Here is a 19,027-nt window from a genome sequence, read left to right as displayed (position 1 = left end):
ATTTTGTACCTTTACGTCACTCCTTATCCTTTTAAACAGGTAGGCCATTTTTGATGATATTTGATAGTTTACCATGGGTTTTAATTGTGGGAGTAAATGGCTAGCCTTGATAAAATAATGATTGACTTTGGTCTCTTTTATGACTTTTAAAGTAACAGTTATTTGTATTTTTCACATTTTACTAATTATTTAGGCAATATGTAGGATGAACATAGTATTTTAATGTACCTATAGAAAATTAAGTTTAGTCTGTTTATAAAATGACACGATAATATTTGCATGCGGTTCGATGCTTCGACGGTTTTATGCTTTTATGCAATTGAAGGCAAAAATTCCAAAACGAAAAAAAAAAAAAAAGAAAAAAAACCGTTGTCCACATTTTCGACAAAAATAAGATAGTCTAGTCGCATTCTGTTGTATTACCCCTTAAACTGGTTTATCTTATATTGGGTGTTTATTATTAAATAACACTATAACAATAAAACTGAAAATGAAAAGCCAATCACACAGCAAAAAATAACCTTATAAGACTGTACAGGAAAATGACAACAAGAACCTTCCGTATATCCGTTACATCCGTTACATCCTTCATTTCCTGCATTATTAAGCTAGAACATCGTTGGTTCTAGGAGATAATTAGACGGTCTTTGTGGATAAAAATCACTAAAATCCTCAAAAATCTTTCGCAACACAGTGTTAGCCAATCATTTGCACGATATGAGTGATGCTGACAATCAGCTGACTGTTCCTATACTTGGCTTAATTTTCGTTTTCGTGCTAACATATATACTCAATATTGAAAGACGCGGTTTGCACTCATATGTGTAATACATGACGTACTGAGTTGTTTCTTAACGTCCTTGGCTATCGTTTGGGGTCTCTCACGTGCATTGTGTATTCGGGGAAAATTAGTTGTCATGTGACCACGTTCATTCATTAAATTCATTAAAATTTATGCATTATCACGTGATTGACCTATTTATTCAATTTGTAATATGCACGCTATATACAGAGTTGTATAGCCTACAGAAACATTTGCTGAATCTTTGACCCAGCAAAATATTTTTTAGAATAAAATCAATACTTTCCAGTGCATGTAAGACAGATATTGGTGCATGCTAGTCAAATGATGAGAAATTTCCAATGTAACTGACTGATACCACACTGTCGGTTTCTGTTAATCTAAAAAAAAATTGAGAGCCAAGAATTTTACCAAGCTAAAGTAAAATGCCCAATCCTTATGAACATGACATAGCAAGTTTAACACATCCATGCAAGTACACCTTCAAGGAAGAATATGTATATGACATGTCTTATGGTTGTGGCAAGTCATTGTGGAATTTGTTCCCTCATTAAATGATATCAGTAGATATAGATATATATTTATAAACTTGTGCATAATTCAATAATTGATTTTAGTAAATGGAGTTTTCTGGACGATGCAATTACGTTCACCCTACCGGTGCACCTGGGTCATGCTCCCAATTTTTAGTGGAGTCTGAGTTTCTCATTTACATTTGTTAATTTGTACATGTATGTAATATTTTAGTTGCTTTATGTTCATGTTTTCCATGTCTGGTCTTTGTCCCTGGATTGCATTTGTTTGATTATCGCTAGAATCTTGGTTCCATTGGTTACTCTTTCAAGACGAAACGTATGTATGTTCAAATTTGCTCTTTGGGCAATACCAGTCTGCGTCCATACCTACCCCTCGGTCAATACCAGTTTCTGTCCACACTTGTGTACTTGGAAATAATTTTGAAGTTTTGGAGTGTTTGAGAATCTTTAAATCCTAGCATCGACGAGACACATGGCTATGTCTAGCAGTCTTTTTAGATAAACCATTATAAAATGATCTATTATCCAGTCAAACCGGTTGTTTTTTTAACGATTCCTGTCAAACTTTCATTTCACTTTCACTTTATTTATGTGTTTGCTGTTCAGAAGACTATATCAGATTATAACTAAGAATTCTTTTTGAAAATTGAAAATTATGTCTACTTAAAAACAAAGTTGTACAATGCAAGTTAACGAAGTTAAAAAGTAATATCGTATTTCTTCATCCCCACGATATCGACAGATAAACATAAATCTTCTATACAACTTTGTCGATCTGTATATTATCCCAGCGAAGAGTATTGTTGTATATACGCTTTATCAGCCCAGATAATGAAGTTAATTGACGTTAAGTTTATGGACTTTGTCTACAAGTACAAATTGAAACATTTGGTTTAAGAACCTTAGAGATAGGACCCAAATCATCGGCGAAAACTTAAGAGGCTGTCCATGAATAACTCAGACATTTGGTGGCACATGACAAATTTTGTGTTAAATTTTATTCTTACCCATTTCATATCACAAAAGCATCCTTTCTCAAAGTTGAATGTTAATTTTTAATTTACTGCATCCATTGAAGAGAAATAAATTACATAGAAAGCATTGATATTCATTGAAAATGGAGCAAATTTTAGTTGCTTTATTAGAAAACTTTGAAATCATTTTATGGGTCATCCATTTTCGATTAAAAACAATCTTTATACTATTTGACATACATATGCTGTATAAATTTCATTGGAACAAAAAAAAAATTAATTTACCTTGTGCCACCTATATGATAGGATCTGCCTGATTTTTACATGGACAGCCTCTTAATTTACCTGTCTTGGTCTAATGTCTAGTGTATGATTTTATTGTAAAGTATTATTGTTTTATTGTTACATAAGGTGTATCATCGTTTTCCAGCACACTAACATCCATATCCGAATTCACTTTGCTTTTGTAACGATAGTCACTTTTCTTATTTGCAGGTAATTGTATAAGACAATTTGTCACCACTGTATTTTATATACATTAAATTTGTCAGTTTCTGTTAATCGTTTTCTATGTTTTCTGTTGTAGGGACATCAGTGTACCGTAAATAAGTTTCATTTTCATATATTGCTTGTTAATAAGGGACAACTATCTAAACACAATCTGTCTGCAACTGATGCCCTAAGGACCTCAGCCATTTTCCCCAAGATTGATTCTGAACACAGGAAGGGCCATATCAAAATTCCGAAATTTTCATTAGAATCTGTTTTTTTTTAAGTTTATCCCCTAAAAAATCGATTAGAGAAATAGAACAAAAATATGAAACAACAACTAATATAAGAGGAGACAGCAAAAGTATGTTTCAATTCACTCCTAGTCATGACAATAATGAATATATTTTTATATTTTTAGCTATCATGTGATTGTGTAAATGTGTATACATTTTTAGCTGGAAATATCTCGTAATAATGCAAATATGGGCAAAATATCATGGGTACAGGAAAAAGTCGACTCGGGTATGAATACAAGTTACATATTTTAGACCATACCATAATAATAAGATCACGAAAAATATATATATAAAAAAATAGGTGGTAAATTCAAGACAAGTATAAGCTTTTCAAAAAGCTAGTCGGCTTTTAGCGATATGAGGTGATGTGTTGATGTGTAAATGATATTGTAATCTTGTCAGGTATTTGTTGCTATGATTTTATTGGTAAATTAGAGAGAGTTAATTGAACATGAAACGCTGTTGTACTTTTTTCCCTTTTTTATGATGTTTTAAGGTAATGCTTTTAAATTAAGATAATTTGAACTTCTCATCCCCAATTACGTTTGCTGCGCATTGTATGACAAATATTTGCTAGCATATTTGTTCGATTTTTATATCTGTATTAATTGATTGCTCTGAAATGTGTTGGTAATTCATGTCATGTTTTATCAGTGTTAAACAATATCTTTTTGATTTCCTTTTATCCATGGTGCTTTCCAATTGAAAAAAAGAAACATATACATATATATTTTTGTGGGTGAGGTCTGGAAAGTAAACATCAAATTTTGTATATGTATGAGTATATTTAATTTGACTTTTTTACATTCTGGTGTAAACTAAGTGCGCATGTCATCGGTATAAGGTAGGATGTATCAATACCAAATAGAGAAATAAGTTTGTAGCCATGGTAATCAGTGAATCCAAGCATGCAAATCTGTAGTCATACAAATATATACAGCAACAAGCGTAGATTGCATATGCCATTCTCATGCTAGTGATAATTAATAAAATCTTCGCGTTGCATTGATGTTTTGTTATTGTCACTTAGGATCCAGCTCGGGATCAAACACGTGTATAATATGTCCGAAGCCCCGGTCTCTGCGACGAAACTGCCTCCACAAAAACTGATTGGCGGTCTCATTGGGGAAAAGGAAAACAGTTAACATTTTTCTTTTTTAACTATTTTCACTTCGGTAAGTACCTGAATGTTCTGAAATGAGTTTCTTAAAAGTATCCAAGTATTTACTGTAGCTCTAATAAATTGAATATTTGAATTTGAAGTCTATCGCTGTTCATTGCTCCCATTTGACAGTAAACCGGTCTGTCGAATTACAAAAATATAGAAAAATACTTGCCTTTGCTGGCTCTGCTAACTCTGGTTAAAAATTTCCCCGCTATCAACAGGATCAAATTAAAAATAAATCTTTCAGGTTCAATAGTTTAGATAAGTCTCACCACTATGTTAATATATATACTACAGATTATGAAAGTACCGTAGAGAAAAAAAAATTATATTATCACTACCATGGATTTAGATAGAACAAATCATAAAATGTTACGTATTTCAGGGATGTAAAATATATATCGTCTTAATAAAATATTATGGTAGATTTTTACAACAAAATTACAAACAACCGAGTTGCTCATTAACTTTTGTTACTTTGTATGTATCATTTTAGTTACTTTATGTTCTTTGTCGTGTTTGTCTGTTTTCCATGTCTGGTCTTTGTTCCTGGATTACATTCTTTTGATTTCCGCTAGAATCTTGGTTCCCTTGATTACTCTTTCATTACTGTATAAAAACAAATTTACAAATGTATCTACATCAGATAATGTAATGAAATTATTATTTTGACGTATTATATCTATATAAATAAATGTCTTAAATCTTTATATAATGGACATATTAACAATAGATGTTTTTCATCTTCTACACTGTTATTACTGAATAGGTAAATTTTGCAACAAATAGTGTTCAGTAAAATATGGTACTTTAAACAATTTACATTTTGGTCATATGAACTAACTTTCATACTGCAGTCAGTTTTAAATTTATAAAACATATTATTTCTAACTAACAAATTGAATATTTATCAAGTATATTCACATCTATATTACAAAAATAGTTCCATATTATACAATTTTAGCATTTCCATCACTTGACAACTCCAATTCTTATATTTGTAATTCTATAACTGTACAGACAATTTAAATACTTTGTAATCAATTCTATTATCATCCATTTTTGAACACCTTGACCAATGTTTAAAGATACTAACTAACATGCATCGGTTCTGAATTGCTGGAATGCAAGCGAACTCTATTGTACCCCAAATTGCTGAGTCATAATTGATAACCAAATGAACTAAAGTGTCAAATAACTTGGTGATTTTTTTTTGTGGAAGACACCACACGCCTTGTATTTTGCATTAAGTAGACCCAAAGGTCGACTAGCTGACTTGGAAACAGCCATTGCATGATTATATAAAAATCTAAAAATTCATCTAAAACTTGTCACAAATAGTTGTAGCTAGAAACGTATTCAATATAATTTACAAAAACATCAAATTCTGGTTTTAGTCTGTTTATGCACAACTACTCAGTATTTTGTTATTTGCCATTATTCTAAAGAAAAGTCAATTTATAGTCAATAATTTTGGTTAAATGGACTTCTTGTCAGATACTGGACATATTCAACTTAAGAACATTTCTAGTGAAAGAGGATAATCAACAAAGAACGAAATCATTTGTAACAGTCTTAAAACTGTGATAGGAACTGAGTGTCGTCCAATATATAATTGGGGACACGACGTTGTTCAGAATCGTTTTATAGGAAACGTTGTACGTACAATGTACATATAATTCAGAAATTATTTTGACTGGGCATAGGTGTTAACCTTCGAATATTCTTAAGATAACCCTATCAAAATTTTCTCAAAACGGGAGACTTTACACCTCCTGACACGTGTAACGATCACATTCCCACGCGGACGATGCACACGATCCACATAAAACGCATGTTTCAAGCACACAATCAGCACGTTGCACAAGTCACATTGCACTGCATTAACACGAACGATAACGTATCCAACGGAAGTTTTCTACTAAGTTGTTAATTTCGAAATTTAATTTACACAAAGTATTCATTGATTTTGATGATTTAGTATTATATACGTATTTCTAGAACGAACAGAACATCGGTATTCATATTAACATCTTTTCTACCAATGCCATCACATACGATTTACGGAAAGTCAATTTTGTCCTCAAATACTATTCGCAAGGCATTTTTATCCGTATTCAACTTTTTGTTTACATGAACGAAAATGAACATATAAAAATCGAATGAAAGCTTATTGTAAAACAAATTGCAACTATCTATATATCTTTGTCAGATGATTAATAGCAACATTATATGTAAAAGATTCGTCACAGATATCACACCTTCGATTGAATACAAATTCGAAAAAAAAATTTAAAATTTAGATTGATGATCAGAATTGATGTACAGTCGCCAAGCCTGTAATAGCTCTTAGAACAGGGAAATTGTTCCATTGACATTCACCATTAAGGCTTAAATGCAGATAGTTAGGTCACCTTTAAAGGTATTCCTTCAATATCAAATTAAGTTCTATGTTAATTAAGCCAATAAACAAAGCAAATAAACAACTTTTAATGCAAATTAAATATGCTGTATTAACAACTATTCCATTAAACATATTTGACCTTTAACCTCTGTACTGTACCTGTTGTTCATTTCTATGATGTTACAAGACTAATCCAGTCGTTCACTGTCGATATACTCAAATTACCTACAAATGCTTTATTTAACTAAGTATATTTACGTAGAAATTAAGTCTCTATAAAAATCATATATATATATAAAGTCTAAAGGAATCTGCCACCCAGCAAACTTAATGGCAGCAAAGGTCAGTCTACCATAATTCAATACCAGGGTATAATCAACAGTCGTTGTTTGAGTTCGTAGCTCGTACCCTCTTAGACAAAGACTAAAATCACAATTTTTGATAACTCGATATTTTCAACATTAGAAACACGCAATACATACTCTTGGGAGATAGGTCACAGTGACAACAATTACATGTAAGTTTAAGAATTTTTTTAGTGGTGCAAATATTTTGAATTGGAATAAACTCAAGTGGTTTTCGAAGAAGAATACTAAATATTCAAAAATTATGAAAGTATTCTCTATTACTACTTTCATTTATAGCTGTACAAGTTGTTAAAATGTGACGTGAAATTCCTTCTTCGCTTGTTGTGACGAAATGTACATTTATCATTTAGCTTAATTCTGAACACGTTTTGTTATTTCACAAATTCTATTAGAAGGATAAACGAAAATCTCCTCAGGGAAATTAGTAAACTTTATAGCCTAACATATTTGGGGAGTCTTCTAATTGTTTCCACAGGGAAAGGTCGAAGTAGTGTCTGGATACTTCAAAGTTTCATTTTACCTTATTGTGACCACTTCAATTATTGTAGAGGAATTATTTCTCCAAATTAATTACCTGATAAGGACGTGAGTGCTGTCTAACCTAAAGGAATTACACGCACGAAAAAATGCACAGGAATTTATAAGTATAAAAGGGCAATAAAAGCGAGAACTAGTCTGTTTATTTCAATAAGATTAAGTTTATTGCTTCAAAGCAAAACCTTGTGATATTAAGTTTAGTATGAGTAATTTAATTCTATTCAGTGGAATATTCTTAGTTATGGCTCTTTGTATAGCTGCGCTACCAACTGAAAATGAAATTCAAAGACAAGGGTTTTATAGTCGTATCAATAAGGTAGGTAGTTGTAAACGGGTTTCAACACTATCCTGCTATGAGTGACTCTTAAGGTAGTAGACCTAGGGTAAGGGACACAAATCTCACAAATCATTGGAACGTTTGTTTTCAGCATTTTACATCAATTTCATGTAAGCATCAAAGTAACTTGGACTAATTTCATTCTGTTCTGTTTCAAATGAAAGCTTGATAGGCTTTGTTGAAATTAAATAATTATGATACAAACATATCACAGAAAACTATTGACCAAACTTTACGACAAACGTGATGACTTTTCATTCAGAATTGTCAACTTTCCTTTCATCTGTGGCAACATCCCTCAGCACCTGCGTATGTAGTGTTCATATCACAACTCATACGTTATGCCAGAGCTTGCCGAAACTACGCAGTCTTTTGTATCGCGCTAGATCTCTAACAAATAGGCTTCTGGAACAGGGTCATGTTGCTATAAGATTGAAGTCATCACTACAGAATTTTATGGTCGTCATCATGAACTCGTGGATCGTTATGGTGTATCCATCTGCACCATGAAAGCTGATTTATTCAACGGGTCATAGTTTTCCTTTCTCCGGACTTGACTTTTTATGAGCAACTCGACGGGTGTTTCTAGAAAAACACAGGACGCTTACCCTACCGAGGCATCTGGTCCATGCTCCCAGTTTTTAGTGGAGTCCGAATTGCTCATTTGTTTTTGTTCTTTATATGTATGATTTTAGTTACTTTATGTTCTTCGTTGTGTATGTGTGTTTTCCATGTCTGGTCTTTGTCCCTTGATTGCATTCTTTTGATTACCGCTAAAACCTTGGTTCCCTTGATTACTCTTTCAAGAGTAATGTCCCTTACCCCAGGTCTACCCCCTTAAATATTGGTATTAATATTTCAAATACTTATAGGTTTTACCATAAATTTAAGTAAAGCTAATTTTTTTTGCTAACTGATAGGGGCTAGTATTCTTATACAGTCGTAGAACATAATTTGAATTTGGAATTTGTTACTGGATCCCTATTACATGTACATCGCATTATTTGTTAGATATCATTGCGTACAAGAAATCTTACTCTATTTAGTAAGGATTCTTTTGATTTCTATTTCAGTACATTATATTATATAGGTAATGCGTGTAAGGAGAGGATGAGGTTTCGTTTCACGCAAGTGAAATCTTCCTTGATTGTCATATTTACTATTTCGTTTTAGTGCCAGTTGGCATTTATTTTAAGAATAAATAGGAGGTGCTGAATTTGTTTGCTCACTGCATGTTTTTCTATTCCTACAAATGTTATTTCTTATATAATGTAGTTTATTGAACATGTAACCAAAAACAGATAATTTAAACATTTCCCCTTGACTGGTTTCAAATCTAATAAGTGTTAAAAATCGGTCATGTTTAGTTAACTTGCGAGGTTTTCTGAAATGAATTACAAACTTTCATAATTTTATCCGGAAAATGAGGAATTTTACTGGATTTTTCCCAAGTCTTCACAAAATTGTGACCCAAAGCCACTGGGCGGTACATGTCAATTTTAATCTATTGTATTTATGGTTTTAAGTAAATTTCTAATTAGTATAACGAATTAAACAACGGGAAAGGGTCTGGTAAATATTTTTATGTATTGCTATGTCCTCCCGAGCCATATATTAATGATCATCCTATTAAATTAAAATATTATATGTGACATGCTCTTCTTGATAGCTGACATTTTTCATCCCCTTGGGATGTCTCTTTGACATATTCACAATTTCCATTCTCGCTGTATTAAAGATATTTTTTTTTATATTTTTGGAAGGTTTAGTATAAATAGACCTATTTATTTTTTTCCGATGGAGTTGTTGGTTATGGAATTTTACGGATTGGTTTAAATAACTTCCTACGTATTTAGTCCCAATACTGTCTATAAAAGGTTACTCCTTGAAACACGCGAAGTTTGCAATGTTGGATTTTTTTTTGTAATTGAAACTACTGGGTTGCTACCACTGCTGATGGGCGATAGCTTCTCTAGGGTATTTGCCAATCCAGAAGTCATACTCGTCTGACCCGATCTATGTATTTTCTATTATTTCCGATTTTTGTTGTAGCACAAAATTCAAAACTTCTAAACGACTGAAGATTCATTTTCATTGTATAAATATGGGCTACAATATTGTATCTCCTCGGGAAAATCTGCATTGTTAAATGATGGGGTAAAAATTGAATCAAACTATTTTTTTGGGGATTGATTATGGGGGTCGTGCGTTGAACGTTTTGAAATTTTCAGAATCAAGCATGATAAGTATATCCTGACTTATAACTTGAGTTTAAGTGAATGAATCTTTTTGAATGAGAAACCAAGGTGTCATAGAAAGTCTGGGACCCAATTAGTGCGTTGTGGCTTGAACTGTTTAGGAATTATGACGCCCAAACCATTACTTGAATACATGTGAATGAATCCGTCGGAAATTGCTCCATACGTCATCAAGCTCAATGACTACACCTTCTAGCAATTACATTGATTTTTTTAAAATTTTTTTAAAATAAATTTCAGAAAAAGTACAAAACCAATTACTGTAAGTACAACATTTGTAAGTTCCAGAGTTCTTCTATAACAATAACAAATTCTTTCTAAATGTAAATAGTTCATTCGAGTTTTTCACTCGTATTTGTTCACATTTTGATTTCTACATTTTAATAAAATCTTATTAAACTTAGACCTGTCAATTGTTCCATTCAGTCACTGCATGTAGGATCTAACAACACTCCATTCTACTATCAGTCACTGCATGTAGGATCTAACAACACTCCATTCTACTATCAGTCACTGCATGTAGGATCTAACAACACTCCATTCTACTATCAGTCACTGCATGTAGGATCTAACAACACTCCATTCTACTATCTGTCACTGCATGTAGGATCTAACAACACTCCATTCTACTTTCTGTTCAGATGACCTTTTCATATGATTTATTGTGGTTTGTAGCCTTTATATAGCTTTAAAATGCAGAAATTCAATTACTTTTAACGATTTCACTGCCGTACATCTTATAACCTATCTTATACCATTATGTTATCAGCGTTCATATGACACAAATGGGTCGAAGTTTCTACTGATCTTCATAATATTAGCAGAATGGACCAATTTGTGAATAAAAATGGACGAAGATTTGATGGTCAATCATAACACATGAATATATTTTGAATGATGTCAAGCTGTATATTTTATTTGATATTGTGACTAGTGTTTGTTTTCTTTTAGAGACTGCCGCCTCAGTATACACCAAAGGAAATGGCAAACAGATTGCTCAGTCGCTTGATGGATGTTGCTTACGACACTTTTAAGGATCTTGGGGTCAGTGAAGTTGAATTAAGAGAGGTTCATAGGAAACGGTCTCAGATAACAGCGTGCTATTTCCAAGCCGTATCGTGTTACTAAAATACTAGAACAGTTTATTGATTAATCTTAACAAAAACACGAATCATTATGTACAATGTTTTCCTTGCAGTTATAAAATGTATACCACATGAAATAATTTATACGATGTAAATGAAAAATAAAACTATGCTTCTGTCTTATAAAATATTTAAAACTGTATATTAAGATAAAAAATTCTTTGTTTCAAAATGAGTGTTTTCCTGTCCGGTCTTTGTCCATGGATTACATTTTTTCGATATTCGCTAGAATCTTGTTTCCCTTGAGTACTCTTACTTTAAAATATTTTAACGGATCATAAGTGCATGCTCCTTGAACTAACTAAAGAGAGGTGTATCATCACATTATAGAGACATTGAATCTGTCAATATCCGTGTTTGCCGTGTTATCTCCGACTTCGAACTGCAAACAGTATCCAAAGGGTAAACTATGGCACCAAAAACTCAACTATATTACAAACCTAGCCGGGGGTAGCTGTTTTGTACTTATATATTTGCGGACAGCGCCGGGTCTGATGAGATCTTCGATCGACTACAAAGTATCACAACATCATTCAACTTGGGCCAATACCCCTCCTGCCACGTTTCCAGTAAACGGCATCAACATTATTATACACGCCAGTAATGGAACCCACGATACGAGATCAGAAATGATGTCATGGGTATTAAAAACCCCCATGGTAGTTGTTTTAACTTTTCTCTATTTTCTGAAGAAAAAAAATGGTTTTTTTTTAAATCAGTCGCAGGTCCAAGCAAGATTTGGTTGTGTAAAAACAAATACTTAACTACAAAGGTATATATATGGATGTTGATACGAATGATCAAGTCATGGTTAAAAATGGTGGTGAATTCCCGTTGGAAGACGGGAACAAAAATTGATGATTGCTTCTGACCTATCACGGAAAACGGAAGTCGGTAATAGTGTACATCAACTGGACAAAAATCAATTATCCTAATTTGTCACTGGACAAAACTTTTGGTCAGGTAATTTTTCATTGAATGACGTTTCATCAGACTCTGGAAGGTAACGTAAAAAGAGAGCACCAGGTGTTTGCTTTTCGGAATCTTCCTATTCTTCGAAATTCTTTATGACTTATTCATTTAAATGTCCAGCTTTAAGGTCAACGGTAAAAACTGAATTTTATATCAAAGGTCAGTCATTGCACGATCAACACAACATTAAAGCTTCAAATGGACCTTCACATAATAAAGGGCTCCAACAGCTAATTATAAATTAATATTATATAAAAAAAAATCGTATAGTTGTATAGCAAAAATTACCAATTGAAAATAATATTCAACATCCAGAAAGCAAAATGCCAAATCTTCACTGGAAACAAAAGAACAAGATTTTTAGTGATATATTTCAAACATGAAAATAAAAGGCTGGGAATAAATATTGCTAATTGTATTTATTAGCTCCAGTAAGAAGCTACCAAGACGGCAAGCATTTTAAAAAAGCTAAACTTGTTCTCTCTTGTATGACTTTCATAACCTTTGATACAATGGCGGAAAAAGGAAACGGGATGGGGGTGTTGAGATATTTCAACGTAATAACCTTTTATCTAGAGTTTTATTCTTGAATTAATAAATCAATGTAACGACAATGCAATCGAAAATCGAAGTCAAAAATAAATAGCACATTTGTACATGTATAATAAATGACACAGTATACGAGGATGGATAGAGATAGAATGAAATGAAGGTTATTGGAAATCTTTACCTAAAAATGCGATTAACTGTTTGAATTGATAACGCTGAACATTTTGAAGATATTGTTACAAGGACCTGAAACCTGACATATTGTACTATGGTCTTCCTCTCAATCTCTAATGCTGTCCTATGTACTGGATGGAACAATGGAAAACAAGACTACCGACGTTATATAGAGCTAAACTGTTTTTTTTAGGTAAAAGCAGGATACTATTTCGTGATTGGCTCCTGCCCAGGGTAAATAATACTTATTTTATGACAAAAACCAAAAAGATAATGTTCTATGACCAATTGCCAAAGTTGTTTACCAAATCGCAAATGACGTCATTGGACTTTTAGCCTATTTTACCAAAGCCATAAGTGGTATCTACCAATAACTCGGAACAAGTGTACTTTACATTATGTAATTCGAAAATAATAGAGAGTTTAGAAAGTTGAAAGTTGCAAATTGCAGTGGTTTTTAAATGTTGAGATAAGTTAACTACAAAACAATGCAAAAAAAGAGAAATAAATGAATATCCGCATCCTAAATAACATTATGACATCCCTAGGTACTTAGGTACAAGCAAGCACAGAATTTCTTTTTGACCAGTTTTAGATTTCGCTGAAAATAACCAATATGTGTAGGAACATGCATGAGCAGTAGTTAGCCAACAGAGAACTTTGACTTTTCATATTCATTTGAAATAAAACTATCATTTAATTTAAAATATATGAATTATAATTAAAAGAGTAATCAAAGGAACCAAGGTTATAGCGGAAATCAAAAGAATGTAATCCAGGGACAAAGACCAGACATGGAAAACAGACATACACAACAAAGAACATGAACTAACTAAAATCATACATACAAAGTAACAATTGCAAATGAGCATCTCGGATTGCTTTTCAAGAAACACCCGCCGAGTTGCTCATAAAAAGTCAAGTCCGGGCTAAACAAACGAGGAAAGGAAAACTATGACCCGTTGAATAAATCAGTTTTCATGGTGCTGATGACACCATAACGATCCACGAGTTCATGATGACGACCATAAAATTCTGTAGTGATGACTTCAATCTTGTAGCAACATAACCCTGTTCCAGAAGCCTATTTGTTAGAGTTCTAGCACGATACAAAAGGTCTGCGTAGTTTCGGCAAGCTCTGGCATAACGTATGAGTTGTGATATGAACACTCCATACGCAGGTGCTTAAGGGATGTTGCCACAGATGAAAGGAAAGTTGACAATTCTGAATGAAAAGTCATCACGTTTGTCGTAAAATTTGGTCAATAGTTTTCCTTTACCATCGATTTCTAAGTGTAGGTCAAGATATAGATATAGAGCTTGCCGAAACTAGGCAGACTTTTTGTATCGCGCTAGAACTCTAACAAATAGGCTTCTGGAACAGGGTTATGTTGCTACAAGATTGAAGTCATCACTACAGAAGTTTTATGGTCATCATCATGAACTGGTGGATCGTTATGGTATATCCATCAGCACCATGAAAACTGATTTATTCAACGGGTCATGGTTTTCCTTCCCTCGTTTGTCTACCCCGGACTTGAATTTTTATGAGCAACTCGGCGGATGTTTCTAGAAAAGGAGAAGGTGCTTACTCTACCGGTGCACCTGGTCCATGCTCCCAGTTTTTAGTGGAGTCCGAGTTGCTCATTTACTTTTGTTACTTTGTATGTATGATTTTAGTTACTTTATGTTCTTTGTTGTGTATGTGTTTTTCCATGTCTGGTCTTTGTCCCTGGATTACATTCTTTTGATTACCGCTATAACCTTGGTTCTCTTAATTACTCTTAGTTTCATGGTTTTGGTAGATGACAAGAAATAGTCCATCTGAACGACATGCAGTTGTTAACAATTTTGTGCTTAATGGAAATAAGGATGGGTCTATTGCATCAACATAGGGAAGCTTATCTGCACATCTGCACATCAGAGCACTGAACATTTTTGTAAATTTTGCTAGAAAAAATGTGCATGGTGTGTGGATTAAAAACACTCCTGATCGCATCCATATTTATGTTACGTAATGTGTGACAATTCAAAATGATTTTTATAGGAAAATTTTCATCTTACCTTAAAGTAAGTTAGGTTTAGACTACCTGCATGCTATTTGTGCATATAAACTTCAAACAGTAAATTAATTCCTTATTAAGCCTTATAACTTCATTTACAATAGAATATAGGTCGAAACAATAAATAACATACTATCATCACAACATCTTAAAAAAAGCCACGACAGTATTAATTGACCACATGTTCTTGTTTCGAGACACAGAAGAGCCTGTAAATTGTCACCTGATTATGTGTATGCTGTCAATGTTATTGTTGAACGTAAAACTTAATGTAAGCTTTTTTATGACTTCAGAAGTTCAATGTAGTCAAATCGACCTAATACTCCTTTTTTCTAAGACTTGTATGATAAAAATGTCCAGATTGTTGTTCTTGACCTGCCAATACTGCAGTAGAACTAAATAAAAAAATGTTCTGGCGTACTTTATACTGACCTTTGTGTGTTATTGCCTTACGCTGAAACTTACCTAGGAAATAAAAAAAATGAGTTGTCGAGTCATTTACTGGTAATAAATAATGAAAATTCATGTCTTAATCTGTTTCGTATCTAAAATAAATGCAGTGCTGCCAAATAAAATAAAACAAAATAAAATAAAATAAAATAAGAAAAAAAGAAAAGAACTGTGTCCGAATCATGTCTTAAAGTTATGTATCCGCCATTATTCGTAATTACATACGCGCTCTCTGAAGTTTTTCGAAAAGGAACGAGTATGACATATATTGTCCATTTGAAGAAAACAAAAAACAAAAACAAAACAAAAACAAAATTTAAAAAAAAAAGAAAATGTCTATATTGATTACAATGCTACTGTTTTATTTAGAATTCGCGGTCGTTTCCGAGAAATAAAAGTATTACAGTAACCCGTATTTGATTCGTCGAAAATTTTGGAATTTAATACGCGTAATTTGTTTGGTCTTTTCTGAAGGAGGCGGAATACTTCGAAACGTAATGTTTTGCTTGATGCTGTTAACATGACTGAAACACATGGTAATTGTCAAACTTACGACACATTTACTCAGTAGAAAATTAATGAATACTCTTGTTAACTCAGAAACATGAATACTAAAAAGACACACGAATGAGACCACAAATAATCAGTTAATTTTGTTGTTTACATTTACTCAGATAAACAATTATTTGCAAATCTGTTTCCTCCTTGATGAGTGTATATTTGCATACATAGTAACATTTTCCTTCCTTATATAATAATGTTTTTTTTTAGATACATGCAGAAAAGAATGTCCCATTTAAACTGTTGCACTTACATTTTGTACACTGCATTTACAGTACACATTTTGTGTCATGGAATAACACTTACAACTGTCTTAGATATCTTTATTTTGACTGCTTTGTTCAGTATGAATTTTATACTGGAACATCATATATAGAAAGTACTTGCAGAGGATAGTGTTATTTCAGAAATATCCACTACTCAAATCACAAAAGACAAGGAAAATTACATTTGCCCTGTTCACAGTAGCAAGTACTTATTTCCTATTTTGATTACCCTAGACAGCTCTATCCTAAATATTCCATAAACTTCCTGCCAACCTGACATTTCATGTTCAATGTTCCACAGTTGTACTTAAACCATGCTGACTAATGAAATTTTATCTAAGTACATGTATTTTGAAATTGAAGTAACATACTGATAAAAAAAATCATCCAATGTTATTCACCATTTTCATTCGAATTGTTGATAATTAATATATGTAATTAGTCACAAACATCATATATACAAAGTACTTTTTAGAGGGTAGTGTTGAATGTCTGTAATTCAAACAAAAATATTTAATTCAAACTTTTCTTGATTTTACAGCTCATAAAACTAGAATGACCCAAATAAAACACTAAACTTCTATTCTACAGTTATCATCGGTTGGTAAGCTCCAAAAATATACATGTCATTACTTTCTTTTTTTTTTAAATATTAGTTTTTCCAGACAATTATGTACTTGTCATTGTTGCAATTAGATATGTCTTGGCTTTAGACATAAAACAGTTCTTGCAACAAATTCAACCAGTGGTGGACCCAAACATTTTGATAGGGGTACTTACTGGCCAACAGTAGGTCTGCTCCAGTGATTTTCTATGTAACCAAAATGTTCAAGGATAAAAGAGGGAAATCCCCTTTGGATATACATGTATGCCATAATCAAATTTTAAACTTTTGGTGCAATACTATGTCAATTATTTTAAGACATCCACATGCATTTGAAAACCGAAACATCACAAATTACTCAAAGTAATGATCAAATAACTATTATTTCTTGTTTCAACCCTGGTAAACAGCCTAGATATTTATATGTCTTAAAATTTTATTGTCTATTACTAAATCAATATTTATTTCTACATCTACGCACATGTAGCTGCAGTATGCTGACCATATTTTTCATGCCTACTTTTAGAGTGGTGACTACAGTGGCAACATCCCTTCAGCACCTGCGTATGGAATGTTCATATCACAATTCATACGATATGCCATAGCTTGCCGAAACTACGCAGACTTTTTGTATCGCGCTAGGACTCTAACAAATAGCCTTCTGGAACAGGGTTATGTTGTAACAAGATTGAAGTCATCACTACAGAAGTATGGTCGTCATCATGAACTGGTGGATCGTTATGGTGTATCCATCTGCACCATGAAAACTGATTTATTCAACGGGTCATGGTTTTCCTTCCCTCGTTTGTCTACCCCGGACTTGAATTTTTATGAGCAACTCGGCGGGTGTTTCTAGAAAAGGAGAGGACGCTTACCCTACCGATGCACCTGTTCCATGCTCCCTATTTTTAGTGGAGTCCGATTTGCACGTTTGCTTTTGTTACTTTATATGTATGATTTTAGATACTTTATGTTTTTTCAATGTCTGGTCTTTGTCCATGGATTACATTCTTTTGATTACCACTATAACCTTAGTTCCCTTGATTACTCTTTCAGTAGAAAGAGTTACGGACCAAAAGCAAAAGTATAAAACATTGTATTATTACCTTCTTTTTATTGCTGAACATTTAATAGAGATAATGTGAACAGTGGTATTTCTTTAGTTATTCTTATGTCGTACTTCAGATTCCTTTTAATATATGTAAAAATTCCAAATGTTTTAGTCTGAAAAATATCTTTTATTTGGAAAGAGAATATTGCAAAGAGTTTTTCTCAATTAAAAATTATCAAAACACAATTTCTCAAAATTCTGTAAAAACATGTCATATTTGGATAAAAATGTAGTACTACTTATTTCTCTAAAAATCCTAAATATATGAAATGTCAATACCCACTACTCACCGGATATTGCGATTAGTTTTTTTGTCATTTTAAGGTCGTCAAAACAACAAAATTTCTCAATTTTGTTTTGCAAAAACGCGTTAAATTTGGAAAACTTGAGACAGATGGATTACTCTGTCGAAAAAAATCCCAAATAGATGTAATGAGTCTGAAAATATTAACTTTTACTGGAAACAGAATATTGCGAACAATTCTCTAGTTGAAAGTTATCAAAACAACAACATTTTCATTTTTTAAAATTTTTGTGATAGTTGCAATTTCATAAAAAAACTAAATAAAAATGTTATTTTTCACTACTTACCGGATGTTGCGAACAGTTCTTTTTCAATTGATGGCTATCAAAACATCAAACTATATCAAAATGTTTGGGAAAAAATGTAGTATTTCAGATAGATAGGTTACTCTTAATATGTCTTCAAATCCTAGATATAGGTCTGCAAAATATCAACTATTTGGAAAAACATGAAAACATGGTACTTTAAATGGATGGGTTAATCTTAATATTTTCATTAATTTCAAACATATGAATTTAGTCTGAAAAATGTCAATTTTCACTACATACAGGATATTGCGATTTAATTATGATATATGATGAAACTTAGTTTACCCGGAAATGACCCTCACAAAGTGTTCTGTAAATAATGGGGATTGTTTTCACTTTGACCTAGAGTGT

This window comes from Perna viridis, chromosome 12 (assembly GCF_037379345.1).
Source record: "Perna viridis isolate PV_CMFRI_1.1 ecotype Kerala chromosome 12, ASM3737934v1, whole genome shotgun sequence".
In the NCBI taxonomy this organism is placed as follows: domain Eukaryota; kingdom Metazoa; phylum Mollusca; class Bivalvia; order Mytilida; family Mytilidae; genus Perna; species Perna viridis.
The sequence above is the reverse complement of the archived record's forward strand: the minus strand, read 5'-3'. Positions refer to the sequence as shown.